The 15,279-nt window shown below is 36.4% G+C and overlaps 1 long non-coding RNA gene across 3 annotated transcripts; it reads left to right on the forward strand.

Moving 5' to 3' along the window:
- The first annotated feature begins 4,681 nt into the window (after positions 1-4,681).
- LOC104422274 lies at positions 4,682-6,309 on the forward strand. Of its 3 annotated transcripts, none has more exons than XR_005546792.1 (3): positions 4,682-4,962; positions 5,573-5,705; positions 5,898-6,309. It is a non-coding gene; the product is annotated as an uncharacterized LOC104422274 (long non-coding RNA). The 3 variants fall into 3 exon arrangements; XR_721177.3 differs by lacking the exon at positions 4,682-4,962 and adding an exon at positions 4,969-5,099; XR_001981672.2 differs by lacking the exon at positions 4,682-4,962 and adding an exon at positions 5,124-5,430.
- Positions 6,310-15,279: the final 8,970 nt, after the last annotated feature.

Consider the following 15,279-nt stretch of genomic DNA (forward strand, 5'->3'; position numbering starts at 1 on the left):
CTGTTCCCGGACCGGTTTAAATTGGTTTCGAATTTTGGGAATCGGTTCTTAGATCGGTTTCAACGGGAACTTGTTCCCGACCCTGTTTTTCTGGTGGGTCGGTCCGGGAACTGGGTATACTAGGTCCAGTTGCACACCCCTATCCTAAACTATTACACTTATAATATACGAAAAGAAAAATCTCAAATTAGTACACCTGTTAGTTGTCACCTATCGTCCAACTCAATAATTTGAGAATAAAATTCAACGAACATTAATGGAGAATAAATTTGTCATGAATGTATTAGTTTGAAGGTTTTTGTTGTATTAAACCAACCCTTTAAAGAATTGTTGCTGGTCAATCTTTCTTTGCACTAATTAACCTTTCAGAAAGGGTTGCACTTTTTCCACTCCTCTTTTAGCTTAAACACTCCAATTTTATTTTATTTTTGAATTTTGACCATACCATCTATTGTGGAACTCATCAATTCTCTTACAATTTTATAGAAGTGATCGTTCTTTTTATCATTTGGTCAACGCTTTTTATTTTATTTATGCTTTTTTTCTTTATGGGTCCTACTTTCCTTCTTCTTGTCTTGCATCTGTAATCCCCAAAAGAGCTGCTTAGTTCAACAATTTGCACTCACCTCATTCTCTGCTGGAGGTATGGTTTTGGCAAAAGCTTGTTTTTCTTTCCCTTTTTCAGTTTTCTTGGTCTCAAATCATGCTCAATCCAATCACTATTGAATCTAACCACTCGTGTTAACTTTTTCCTTGTTTAGCATGTGCTGGATTGGACATTGAATTTCCTGTGACCAGGGGTGGGGGCGACAACTACACGAACCTATTTTTTTTTTTTTTTTGTCCACATTTTGATAAATCTAATTCTTGCAAAGTGTGATTTTTCAAACATCATTTTAAATTAATATTATTTCTCAATGCACTTTATATTATGAATTCACTTGACATTACTTATGTTTTGAAAAATCCTTTTAACCTAAAGGTCTTTTACGCTTTTTTTTTCCTCAAAAAGTTTCCTTAAAAGAAACCTAACCCGCACTACATCCCAACGAATGTCCGTTGAGAAATTTTGTTACTCAAAACGTAATACATGACATAAGATCTCGCATTGGATCTCGTGCGAATCCTATTGAATCTAACCACCCGTGTTAACTTTTTTCTTGTTTAGCAAGTGCCGGATTGGACATGAAATTTCCTGCGTGCAAGGGTGGGGGCCACGACGACACGACTCTAATTTTTTTTTGTCCATATTTTTTCAAATCTAATTTTTGCAAAGTGTGATTTTTCAAATATCTTTTTAAATAAAATTGTTTCTCAATACACTTTTATATTATGAATTCGCCATAGACTACTTACATTTCAAAAAATCCCTTTAACTTGAAGGTCTTTACGCTTTTTTTTTTCTCAAAAACTTTCCTTAAAAGAAACCAAACCTACCCTACATCTCAGCAAATATCCGTTGAGAAATTTTGTTACTCAAAACGTAATACATGAGATAGGGTCTAGCATTGGATCTCATGTGAATCCTATTGAATCTAACGACTCGTGTTGACTTGTTCCTTGTTTAGCAAGTGCCGGATTGGACATTGAATTTCCTGCGAGTAGGGGTGGAGGCACATTTTGACAAATCTAATTCTTGCAAAGTGTGATTTTTCTAACATCATTTTAAATTAAAATTATTTCTTAATGCACTTTATATTATGAATTCACCAGTCATTACTTGCGTTTCGCAAAATCCTTTTAACCTAAAGGTCTTTTATGCTTTTTTTTCTCAAAAACTTTCCTTGAAAGAAATCGAACCCGTCCTACATCCCAATGAATGTCCGTTGAGAAATTTTGTTACTCAAAACGTAAGACATGAGATAGGGTCTCGCATTGGATCTCGTGCGAATCCTATTGAATCTACCCATCCGTGTTAACTTTTTTCTTGTTTAGCATATGTGCCGGATTGGACATAGAATTTCTTGTGTGCAAGGTGCGGACCACAACGACGCAACCCTAATTTTTTTTTGTCCACATTTTGACAAATATGATTTTTGCAAAGTGTGATTTTTCAAACATCATTTTAAATTAAAATTGTATCTCAATGCACTTTTATATTATGAATTCACCAAACACTACTTACAAATTGAAAAATCCCTTTATCCTAAAGGTCTTTTATGTTTTTTTTTTTCTCAGAAAAATTCCTTAAAAGCCAAATCGAACCCCACCCTACATACCAACGAATGTCTGTCGAGAAATTTTGTTATGCATAACGTGATACATGAGATAGGGTCTCACATGGGTTTGGTGCGAATCCTATCTAATATAACCATCCTTATTAATTTTTTCCTTGTCCAGCATTTGCGCCGGATTGGACATGGAATTTTCTGCGTGCAAGAGGGCCTACGATGACGTGACCCTAAATTTTTTTTCCCCACATTTTGACGAATCTGATTTTTTCAAAGCGTGACTTTTCAAACATTATTTTAAACTAAAATTATTCATCAATGTACTTTAAGATTACAAATTCATCGGATATTACTTACATTTCGAAAAACATCCCTTTAATCTAAAGGTCATTTATGATGTTTTTCTCTCTAAAACTTTCATTCAAAGTCAAACTGAACGCAGCACCCTACATCACAATGAATGTCCGTCTGTTACTCCAAAAACGTAATACATGACATGAGATCTCGCATGAACCTCGTGCGAACCCTATCGAATTCAATTATCCATGTTCACTATTTTCTGGTTCAGCGTACATGTCGGGTTGGACATAGAATTTCCTTTATGCGCGGGGGGCCACGACGACACGACTCGAATTTTTTTTTTCCTAGTCCACGTTTGTCGAATCTGCCGATGCCAATTTCCCCACCTCGGTACGAATTCATCTTTGCGCGAGCTTCTAAGACATGCCGGAGTCCTACGTTGTATCTGGCCTTCTCTGCCAGCCCCGCTCCCCAATCATGACGTCCGCAACGGACGATTCCCGCAAGTGGCGACAAAGGCCTCGGGGAAGAATTGGTGGGGAGTGACGTAATCGTCATTCCGTCACACCCCTTAGCTGTCCGCTTCGTACCCCACAATCTCCATCACTGTCTTCATGAGCTGCTTCTGGTCCAGTTTTTGTTTACCCACCTTCTTTTTCATTTTCAATTTTTTTTTTTAAATTTTCTTGTTTGTCTTATCTATTGTCTCGAGACCAATTTGAATTTATTATTATCAATTTCTAATTTAATATTATTTGAATCTTATGAATAGTGCAATTTTTTTGGCAGTCAAATTCGATACATCTTTTTCTCTATCACTATTTTCGGTCAAAATAACTTCACAAATCACATGGACGTTATGTCGTATTAATAGGACTTTGATTTTTTTCTTTTATGTTATGGAAGCACAAATTTTTTTGACTAAATGTGTCAAAACGAGTATAGTTTAAGATCTTTTGTGACTATTTCTTTTAAAATCAACAAGTAAATTTGCATTTTTTTTTAAAAAATTATTTGACTTAATATTATGTTTATTTTGAATTTCTGAAGTTTCTCGGGGGGTGGCGGCTGCACACCTAATTTCCTGGAAATTAAAGGGCGTAACACGTGCACTAGTTTTAGAGGCACAAGTTGGGGATTTATGTCATTCTCCCTTGCTCACGATTCGACTGTCGAAAGTTGACCTCCCAGCCAATAAGATGAGTTCTCCAGAATGTTTATATGTTTAATCATTTATTATCCTGTAAAGCGATAGCTTTGGCACGCCGAAGAGAGAAAGGTTAATTGTATCCGACTAAAGATTCATTTTAATAATGGATTACGAAAATATGATGCCAACAATTTCATAGCCTTCTAGGAAATGTGTTTAGACATGTGATTAGAAAGAGTGAATGTGCAATTATAATTTTCAAATTAGAGGCGGATGGCTCCGCCGGTGCAAAGTACGATGGTGTTATTTTATATGGTAACTTTATACTAAATTCGAATGATGTTGCCATCTTGAAATGTATTCTTTTTCAATTTTGAAAAATACTTAAGACGTGGTTTTAACTATGTACTTGTTATCAAGAAACACCCTCCCCTTTTTATTGTGATGGGTTCAATTTCCTACCATAATTTGTCTAAAAGAATCGTCTAGCCACTAACAAGAGAAATGACTCATGGATTAGAAACTATTTTCCAAAAATGATTTCATGAAATTTTATTTTATACTCTGAATTAGACTAATTCATTTCATTTTGTGGCGTTGCTTTGAATCCCAATGTCGTCGACGTAAGAAATATGAATGGCGTCAAATACTGGGAGAGACAGAAGTGAAAGGAGGTGGGGGGTGGGGGAAGGGTAATTTGTGTTATCTTCAAGGAACCCATCTTCAAGGATCAAAAACTATCTCCCTAGAAATTGTTTGTCGGCAATCAAGGACCGCCCAATCACAAATCATTAGATCTCGACCGTTCATTAGAAATTCTCGAGTTTTCATGTGTTGGTTTGCAAAGACACTATCCATTAATACCATAATGAAGCGCACTTGGACATGTACCATCTATTACGGCGGTGGCTGGCTGGGGTGGTCCGGTCTTTCCCTCACTTCACTTTCAGGTTTTCTCCCACTTGTTAAGGACTCAAGTAGGTTTTGGGCCTTTAGGGGAACAGGCAGATAGTCGTCAGAGAAGCTTCCCCTCTCAGAGCAGGAGCAGCCACCCATTTATGTACCAATAAAATGAGGCCCTGTGTTTCTCTTTCCTCACTTCTTCCTACCGAGCTTCTGTTTATTTTCCTTAGGAAAACCGTGCGCTGAAAAGAGGGATGTCAACCCCATTGAAGATATGTAGAAAATAAGAGGCGAGGGCGTGCGCTTGTTGCTTTCATGCATCTTCCTCATCCTTGCCATGAATTTTCTCAGAACCTGGGCCAAAGCCCCTACAGATTGGAAGTCCTGATGCTTCTCAGATGTTGCTTTGATTAAGATGTTGCCTACTTTTTGATCTTGGTGAGATTTGTGGTATATATACCCTTCGTTGGCAGTTCCTTCTCGGAGTGGCCTAGATTCTCTCCGCTTGTGTGAAAGATTCTTGCATCTGGGTTCTTTTTTCTACAGCTACTGTTGCAAGAAAACCTAGAAAAGAGGTCTGTTTTATGAGGCAAACTAAGTCTATGCTTTTACGAACAGATCTGTGTCTATACAAACTGTTTTTCTTCTTGTAGATCTCTTTTCTTTTGGAAGTATTCACAAATTCATAGATCCAGACCAGCTTGGTAGTGGTTCTATTTCAACGCCTGCTCAGTTCTTTCTTTCTTTCATTTTTTTCCCCATCTCAAGCCCTAACATCAAGAAAGACAGCTTCTTTCTTGAAAAAGTAATCGAGATTTAACCCATGCGGTACCTCTTTTCTGGGCAGGTATACTTCAGCCTGCCTGTTAACTTGTCCACTTAATTGGTGTCTTGGATACCAATCTCGTAAAAAATCTCTCTCTCTCTCTCTCTCTCTCTCTATCAAAGATGTGTGATTTTTATGAGTTTTTATGAGCATAGGTACTTCAAGTTAGACAAAAGCAGGTATTAATGCACGATCCTCTCTCTTATATTTGTTCATTCATAGGGGAAGCTGAGTGAAGTAAATAGACCAAGAAAGACATGGACCGAGAAGCCAGTAGCAGATTGCAATTACCTCAAGATGGTTATGAGTGGAAAAAATATGGTCAAAAATTTATCAGGAACATCGGCAAATTCAGGTAATAATCAATTACATGTCAATAATTCATGACGAACTTGACCTTTACTCTTAAAGAACAGCCTCTCAAGGCACATCATCAAGGAAGTTGATCTTCTCTGGATGACTCTTGAGGTTTTTTGAGTAGAATGAGTATTGTGGGAGGTGTAGGAAAACAACCGTGATGAATTTTCCATTGGTTTTCATTGATTAGGAGCTACTACAAGTGCCAAAGGGCCGAATGCAATGCGAAGAAGAGAGCTGAATGGTCAGAGACTGAGCCAGGAGATTTACGAGTTGTGTACGAAGGGGCTCACAATCACAGCTCCTCCTTGCAAGATCAATCCGGGTCATCACAATCTGGTGCATCCAGCACGAGTGCCAACCAATATAACTTACTCAATCAAGTGTTTGGAGACAACCCACCTTCTGATTACAGGCGTTCTGGCGATTAAAAACTCAATATATCAAAGAATAATCTAGTTATGTTGCAATGAGGCGGTATTCTATGAAAAACCAAATTTTCCTCTTCATCTTGGATCAGCATTTAGTTTCTTTTTGGCTGAATCCTGGGTATGTTTGGGTTCTCTGCTGCTATCTCCTGATATGGAACTTGAGTTTGCCTCTTTTTCTAGCCTCTTTTTCTAATCCCTCTTTGGCTCCTTTGAGTCTTGGTACCCCTGAAAAATGATATAATGCATGGAAGATTTCTCTCTTCAGCTACAAAAACACCAGCCCTTTCTAAAACTTCCTGGACATCTTTGGCACAACATATATGTGTAAAGTAATGCTTTCTCTAGTCTTGTGTAACTTTCCTTACTTCAAATATAATCTCGTTTTTCTTTTCTTTTTGCCGTTTCTTATGTTGACAGTATTTTTTCTAAGAGCACAAGCTACATGTACAGCTAGAAATACAAACAAAAGCAGAAAATAAGCTGGTGACCTTCAATAAACCAACTCACACATCAAAATGGTAGTCATGAGATTACAAATTTGGAAATTCATACATAGAAATCTTATGACATACTCACCAGTATAATTACATGAGAGATAATATGCTTCCTGGAAACTAATCTCCGACATAAAAATACTTGTCAAAATCTGCTGCAACAGTAAGAGAAACAAATGGATCGTCGTCTGCTTTGTGCAACCTGATAACACTTGGATGTTGAATTTAGGTATGTCTAACAGTTCTAGTGATATTCCTCACCTTCTTGTGTCATTCAGAAGAAAGAAAGAGTAACATGAAACGTCTGTCTCGAGGGCATGTGTGCCTATATGAGTTCATATATTCATCTATAAGTGGAGGACAGCCCTAACCACAACCAGTGATGTTGAATTTAGGTATCTCTAACGGTTCTAGTGATACTCCTCACCTTCTTGTGTCATTCAGAAGAAGAAAGAGTAAACTGAAACGTCTGTCTAGAGGGCATGTGTGCCTATATGAGTTCATATATTCATTTACAAGTGGAGGACAGCTCTAGCCACAACCAGTGGAAAAAATGTTTTGGAGGTCGGCGTGGAGAATTTGTGCATTTGGCACTTACTTTTGGAACGGCTGCGTTTCATATTAACGCAATGGCTATGTTTCATATGAACGCCGAACTACATTTCATTATCACATGTGGAAATTAAATTGTTTTTCCATCGGAAAGGATAGATCAAATACTCATATATGGTTGTCGTTTAGCACTTGCTGCGTTAAGAACCATTTACTCATCTTGTAATGAAATTTTAGTTCACATAAGTCAATTTACTCGTCGGCGTCAACCAAAAAAGAGTAGCGAAATCACTTTGGAATTTGCCTATATCAGCTTTTTAAAAACATTCCGGCAATATGGAAAGGATGGTGCAATCATTGTATCTAATTTCTTCGTACGAAATTATGCCATTTATGTAGTAACCGAGAAATGAAACAAATGAAAAGTTTATAAAGTTTCTAAAATATGGAACTTCTTGCGCATCACATGGTATCGATCCGAAAGTAGTGGCTTTAATACAACTCAAATTAAGGACCTTTGTTGAGCAAGACGAGGGTCTGCCGCTGCGCTTCTTCACGTTAACCTAACATATGTGCATCCTAACACGGTGGTATATGATATGACTAACGAAAATGATCTCCATTTACTTATGACACCCCAAGTCCACATCAAATGACTAAGGTCTTGTCATGTTAAATATAAGTAAGATCCACCTCCAAATGCTTATTGTCTCGTATGTTATTTTGAATACTCTTTTTTAGAATGAGATCAAACGTTATGAATGGTATCGAACAGGATCCCCTTTATTAGATGTGTGATTGGAGGATGGCTAGGCCCAACCCGATCCGAGGAGAACGGGGGAGCAATAATGGGGGTGAGATGACCCGGACGATTTGGAACTCTTACCTGATTTTAAGAATGTGAACAGGCAGGAATAGACCAATCTTACATTAAATAATAAAGGTATCGCTTTAGGGCAAAACCGACGAAGACTTGGGCAGTTTAGTAGAAAAGTCACAAGATCTCATCAATGTGATGTAAGACTTCGCCATCGCACTATCAATTCGAATTTTCCTCTTATTATCATCATCATCATCATCATCAAGTCCTGTGAGACAAGCTCAGCGTGCAATGCACAAAGACCTCGCTCTCTTCTTCGAGGCTGGTACGAGGAAAGGACGGACGGGTAATCCTTGCAGCAAGTCTAGGTGCAGGCCCTTCTTGGACCATCATGCTAAAAGATAATCTAATCAAACTTTTTTAGGCCGTGATCAACTTGTGAAGATGCTGCAGCCAATAGAGATTATTGGATTAAACTAATCCCTCTGTTCTTGCTTGTTGACATTTTGTATGATTCCATTGGCGAATCATTGGTGGTCAGCTACTCTAATTTTCCATATGTTTGAAAAGAACTAGCAATGCATTGCCATGCCGAATACTTTTCGGTGCATGAATGCTTCAGTTGACAAAGAACATTAGAAAGCAATTGGATTACCTTGGAGCCTAAAGTCTCCCTCATATGTTCTAGAGGATGCTAGATAAAACATCTTTTTTCTTCCCCCAAAAGCATTTAATTGTTAGGAAGAAGCAGACCATCAATCGGATTATATGACATACTTCTTAACACTCCCCGTGTATAAGCCGGTCCCTTATACACACAAGATAGGGCGTGAACGTAGCCACGTTAATGAGAAATCACCATCAATCGATTTATGATGGGTCAATTAGATACCCAAATAAAGGATCGGGAGAAACACCTTACTTCTACAAATCAGAAATTAAATGAGTTCAGAAATTTGATTACGCTAGATTATTCTAACACTCTTTGGCTACTTTTCTCTTTTATTTTGAAAAATATTTTGCAGACAGTTTAGATTGATTTTAGCCTAAACCGCTAAGAGAGTGATTATGCGGGTGCACAATCATTATTGAACACTCGATAAAATAAGGCAACAAATAAATTGCAAACATGAGGAGGCGCTCGTGACACGTCAAGGCGAAGGACAGGGCTGCAACAACGGTGTCTCGGCCAAGGCTTGGCTGAGGGATCCCTCTTTTCTCTCTCTTTCTCACTAACTTTGTTGTCTCTCGATGTGTATCTCTCTATTGTGCTTCGAGAAAGAATTTGTCCCCCCCGAAACTCCTAAATTGTGTGGTCTCCTCTTCTTTATATGGGCTAGGATATCAAACTTTGGACAAGGAAACGAAACATACTATTTTTTCATTTACTCCCAATCAAGTGAGATTCACTTTTGCTCCTTTCCATTCTTTATTATTTTGCCAATATTGCGCGAATATGGCAGAGATTCATGCATAAATTCTTTCCTCTTAAATTAACGTTGGTCAATTTCCCTGCCTCCCATGTTGAACGAATTATGCTTAATTATATGGCCAAGCCTTAAAATAACGTTGGTCAATTTCCCTGCCCCCCATGTTGAACGAATTATGCTTAATTATATGGTCAAGTGCATACTTTTCCTTCACGTGGATGGGCTTCTCCACGTGCAAATCGGTGGCTGCTTACAAGCATGCACAAATATATCGGGAATCAATGCCAACTGCTTCTTTGCTATGTGATCAAAATTTGTAAGCCGACTTTAACAATTTAGGACACTCATGTACATGTAATTTTGACCACCATGGAGGAATTATTGACTTTTCCAAAGTTTAATGCTCTTGTGGGCTCAATATAATTCTTCACCTTATAGGCCTAATTAGTACCATTAAGCACCTATCACCAATCCAATGTAAACACAATTAATGGAACTAAATAATAAATGCTTCTAAAACTATATGTTATGCAACTTAATTTTAATATTTTTGTTTAAGAATTAATTCCTAATTTTCTATACAATAAATGAATGATTGGGTCGCCAAAATTTAGGTGCCAACAGTTTACATGCGCTAGTTAAGATTAATCAAGGCAAGATTTGGATATCCCCAGTATTCAAAAGCATGGAACTGAGATTTTATCCCCGTGACCCCGACCCATAGGCAAACATGTGCCAATAAGAAGAGAACTTAGATTTTGGCCACATGACTTTACATGCTTTCTTCCTTTCATTTGGGCCAATTTTAGAATACTTGACAGTAATCCTGTTTAATTTTGAAGGCTTTCTTCCTTTCATTTCGGCCGAATTTCGGCATCTTCTCTCTTTGCTGTCCTTTTCTATAAGGTTCATTCTTGTAGCTTTGAACTTCTTTTCCTAGAGGCATCCGTGCAATTAGCTGGTTACCACTAACCTCATCTCAATCCTATCAATGGATGCTCATGTCCCTTTTATCAACACTCAATTTTCAACCAATGCCGAGGATTAGACATGAGCTAAATGAGTTAATTAGGGTACGGATTAATTTGTTGGAGACAACACCTAATATGAGAAAGAAAGAAAGAAGAGTCCAAATTGGACTTTGGTCTTTGACCGACCCTGACGAAGGAAAATAAAATCTTCGGCTCCAGCCATCGAAGACAGCTGGAATCGTTCGGCACGGAAGTTGTTGGTCAAGGGATGAGCACGAGTTGACAAACGGGAGTCAAAAGACAAGAAAATCAACTGTGCTTGTCCTCCATGAAGGCGGCAAACTGCGGCGGTTATCCCTTTCAAATTGAACCCAGCTACGGGACATCAGGAGGCGGTCAAGCTTCACCTATATATAAGGCTTGGAGTGAAGGTTTTAAAAGCAAGTCGCCATATGAAAAGGTGAACTTCATAAAAAAATAAAAATAAATAGAGAATAGCTCTATCCCTCCTTGAGCGAGAGGAAAGACAGAATAGCTGAGTGTGTACTTGTATCGGCTAGTTTGCTTTGAGCCTTCTGAGTACGGTGAGAGAAAGTATACTGTAATAATCGTGTGAGATAAATTTTTTGAGTGTTATACTTGTACTGCAATTTAGTATAACAAGTGTCTTGAGTTGTCTATTGCAATTTTTCCTGTTACCACTACAATGCTTCTGTATACTCTACAAATGGTACTAGAGCAAGGTTGCGCTCTCTTGAAGTGAATATTATTGGGTATGTGTCCTCATATATATTGCATGGGCAAAGAAATGGGCAACTGAATGAACAAATTGGATGGAATTCTTGTACACTATTTTGTCACATCAACAATAGTTAGTTAACTAAGTACATAGTCGAAGCATAACCTTTGTACTTTGTGTCCCCCTAAAATGTGGTCGTGGGGCATGAGGAAATGCAAAGGAGATCCAGCTTTTTTAAATGTATTCTAAATTTCGCTTGCGATTCTAAATTAATAGTATATGCTGAAATTAGCTTATGAGAGAGTATGTTTTTATAAATTTCTAATCTCGGTATGAATCTAATCTTTTTTACTAGAAAAATAATTTGGGCTAATTTCTAAGACGTGAAATGGGCCAAGGCACCATCTTCAATTACAGGGAAAATACTAGAAGCCCTTATAAGGGGTCATCCGAATGCCACTTTTCATCTTCAAACGAAACTTACCGGTCAATACATTTGAGAATTACAAATGGAATACGAAAACTTACCGATTGATGATGCATTTGAAAAATAACTATTATCTGTTGATCTGTAATTAATTTTTTTTAATTGACCACAAAATTCAGGGAAAAAGAGAGGCCAATTTTCCCTTGTCCAGAACTGACAATGACAACGAGAGGTTCGTTTTTTTTTTTCGGTAAAGGACAACGAGAGGTTCTTTTGTCAGTACATTTGACAGGAAACTTCAAAGGCAGGTTTCAAAACTTCCCATGGAAATATTCATAAATAAATTTAAAAAATCGATTTGATAGATTTATATTTTTTTAAATTGCATTTTTACCAAGTTAATTTTTAACTGACAAAGAAATATGTAATAAATTTTAAAAATGTTATTTTGGTAGAAAATTTCATAAAGTAAAATTATGTCTTAAAAAAACCGAAAATGTTAGTTGATTTCGGGAAAAGAGGGTTATTTATTTAGTCTTTTTTTCTAAGAAACTGATGGTTGTGAAGAGTGGCTCAACGCAATCTATGGCTGCAAAAACGGTTCATGATTTCTGGACCATTCATCCCCAGCTCCATCGCCGTCTAATTAAATTAGATTATTTCTGGACCATTTTGGTAAAAAATTGGGATCAATATTGACATCAAGCACATAATGAATTCAGTCTTGGAGAGTAAATTTTTGTAAAAGTTTTCTATGGGAAAACTTCAATATTTTACACTTTTATAACGATTGATCCTGGTTCTCCAAAATTTTTATAAGAAATTAGAATAGGAAACCCGAGTTCCAATCTTTTGAATCCCTAATTACATCTCTAATTATGTATTTTCGCATTTTAATCCTCGACCAAAGTCTAACTTATACGTGAGAAGTAGTGTCAAAGCAACTAAATATTGAACCACAAATTCTTCTAGCAATTTAAGGTTTTTTGAACAATCGGGTGTGATCCCACAATGTTTTACATCTTCAATGTCGTCATTAATAGTCAGCGCAATTGAATAGATCAGAAATTTAGGTCATTATTGAATTCAATTAGGGGACTAACTTCTGATGGAGATATAGGAAGATTGGACTTTATACAATGACTGTGTTACGAGCGTCGTTGACCAATTCAATATTATTGGAAATACTAAGAAATCATAATCCGAAAGACACAAACTTATGTTGCAAAAGAGACCCTTCAACAAAACAACAATTAACCGTAAATTTAATATCAACTCCCCAGTAACATCATTTACGGGACCATAAGATAAGCTCGTTTTCTTCGAGTCCATAAGTAGCCGTTAGAAAGACCTAAACTGGATTTTCCAGGCAATCTTAGTTCTCCCTCACATATTCCGAATTATTAGAATTTTGCTTATCAACATTTCGATTTATACTTTTTTGAAGTTATATCATTTAATTAATGTTTGTCCGATGCATTCTGCCCTACCGTTACTTTACCTAACTCCTAGTTAATTTTTCACCATGCAAATCATTTTGGCTGCGTTTTATTAAAAAATTACATGAAATAGATCGTCCGTGCGATCTTCCATGAGGGATAAAATCAACTTTCCTTTTCCATTTTCATTTATGGCAGTTCATTTTGAGAAAAATTATTCAATAAATCCTAAACTTGGCCAATTCAGTCCTAAAATTTTAAATATGGCTGATTTAGTTCTAACCTATAACAATTTTCTAATATAGTTTTTCTGGTGAAAATTGGCCAAAAACCATTGACATAGCGGGAAAATTAACACCGATCGTCCTACATAACACAAACGGCACCGACGTGGACGATTTTTGCAATTTTTAAAAAAATTTCTTCTTTGATTTCATTTTTTTCTTTTTTTCTTTTTTCCTATTTCCTTCACCAATTGTCAAGGCCTCGGCGATGGCTAGCACAGTGAAGGGGTCGTGGCCCTTGTTAGATTTGGACGAGGGCAATTCAATCACTTGAATTTTTACGGATCTTACAATTGAGCACCCGAAATTTTTGGTTATTCAATTAAATATCTCAACTTTTCAAATGTGGATCAATTTGAAAACTCCATTTAAACTGCGGACTAGAGACAACAAATTGGACACTTATTTTGGAAAATAACCATTGTGTCCACCTAAATAGCATCAACACCGGTATGTGACACTGACACGACAAGTCAACATTTCATTTTTCAAAAAATAGAAAATTCCGACATGTTGGAACACATTGTATATTAAATGTATATTATTATAGATGCATGAAATCAAATTAATATAATTTGAATTCATAAATAAATAAATAAATAATAAAAATGAGCCTATAATGAATTTATACTAAAAACATTAATCCATCATTTATTAATATAATTCATTTTTTTAATTTGATAAATTCAACTATATTCCATGCCAATAATCCATAAAACTTAGAGGGGAAAAAAAACAAGTAGTTCGCATTTTACTATCAAATTTAACATTTAACAATAAGTCAAATTCGACCAAAAAAATAATAAGTTAAAAAAACCCACATTTTACTATCAAATATAACAAGAAGTCTTTCCTTCTTTTTTATTTTTATAATTTTTTTTTTTTTATATTTACATTTTGACCCTTTATTTATTGAAAAAATTTAGAATTGACTTCATACATGTTGGAATTTTGGACTCATGTGTTGGAGCGTGTTGACAAAGTTGACCACATGTCGAATTTTTCTACACCTATTAATCGTGTGTAGAAATGTGTCGGAGCGTGTCGGTCACAACACGAAAGGTTTCAAGAATGTTAGTGCATCTTAGATATCCACTTTGACGTCCTATATGGTCTCTTGAGATGATGCAACGTAAATAGAGTCAACAAACAACCAAAATCGTCTACGTGAACACCCTATTTGTCTCTCCTCATCACCCAAAGCCTAAGTAGAAATGAAATAATTTCTATTTAGTATGCAAACCACTTTACCAACTGGGCGCTATGTTGTTAAGTGAGCAAGTCATGTTATCAAAATTATATAAATGGCATCATTTAACGAAGACCATACATAAGCCAAATTTGAAAAGTTGAGATGCTTAATTGTAAAACAAACAAAAGTTCAAGTGCTTATTATATTATTCTTCTTCAGACCAAAAAAAAAAATTATATTATTCTTCTTATTATCTATGAGCATTTGTTAGATTGAACTAATGATGTGTAATGACCTGATTCGATAAAGGTGGCAATAGATTGTGAGGAAGAGAGGACTTGGATAAGGAGTAACTCTTAGCAGGCTTTTAAGATGCCGAATGAGGCATGAATGAAATAAGTTGCACATCAAACAAGAGGAAGCATTCGTGAATTATATATGTTAAACAAATTATCTCATAATAGGTGCTTTTTTATACAACAGCATTGTTTAGTAGTGGGACTCCAATATTAAGCTCACTTCATATTTGGGAAAGTGTTTACATGTATACCAAAAGACAAAACTGTCAAGTTCAATATTAGGCAGACCAAAACGACCAATACCACAAATGAATTAGCCTAAAGTTATCATAATATAGTATTAAAGTAGGAGCCCTCAATAGGTTGTTGTTTGGGGACAAATCAGGCAGAAGCTAGTGGGTCTATAACAACTTGATCTAATGAGAGTTAGGAGTGGTCGACTAGGCAAGGGTGCCCTTACAAAGAGTATCTCTTGGCAAACTTCTATGTGACAA

The sequence above is a fragment of the Eucalyptus grandis genome, chromosome 10, assembly GCF_016545825.1.
Source record: "Eucalyptus grandis isolate ANBG69807.140 chromosome 10, ASM1654582v1, whole genome shotgun sequence".
Classification (NCBI taxonomy): Eukaryota; Viridiplantae; Streptophyta; class Magnoliopsida; order Myrtales; family Myrtaceae; genus Eucalyptus; species Eucalyptus grandis.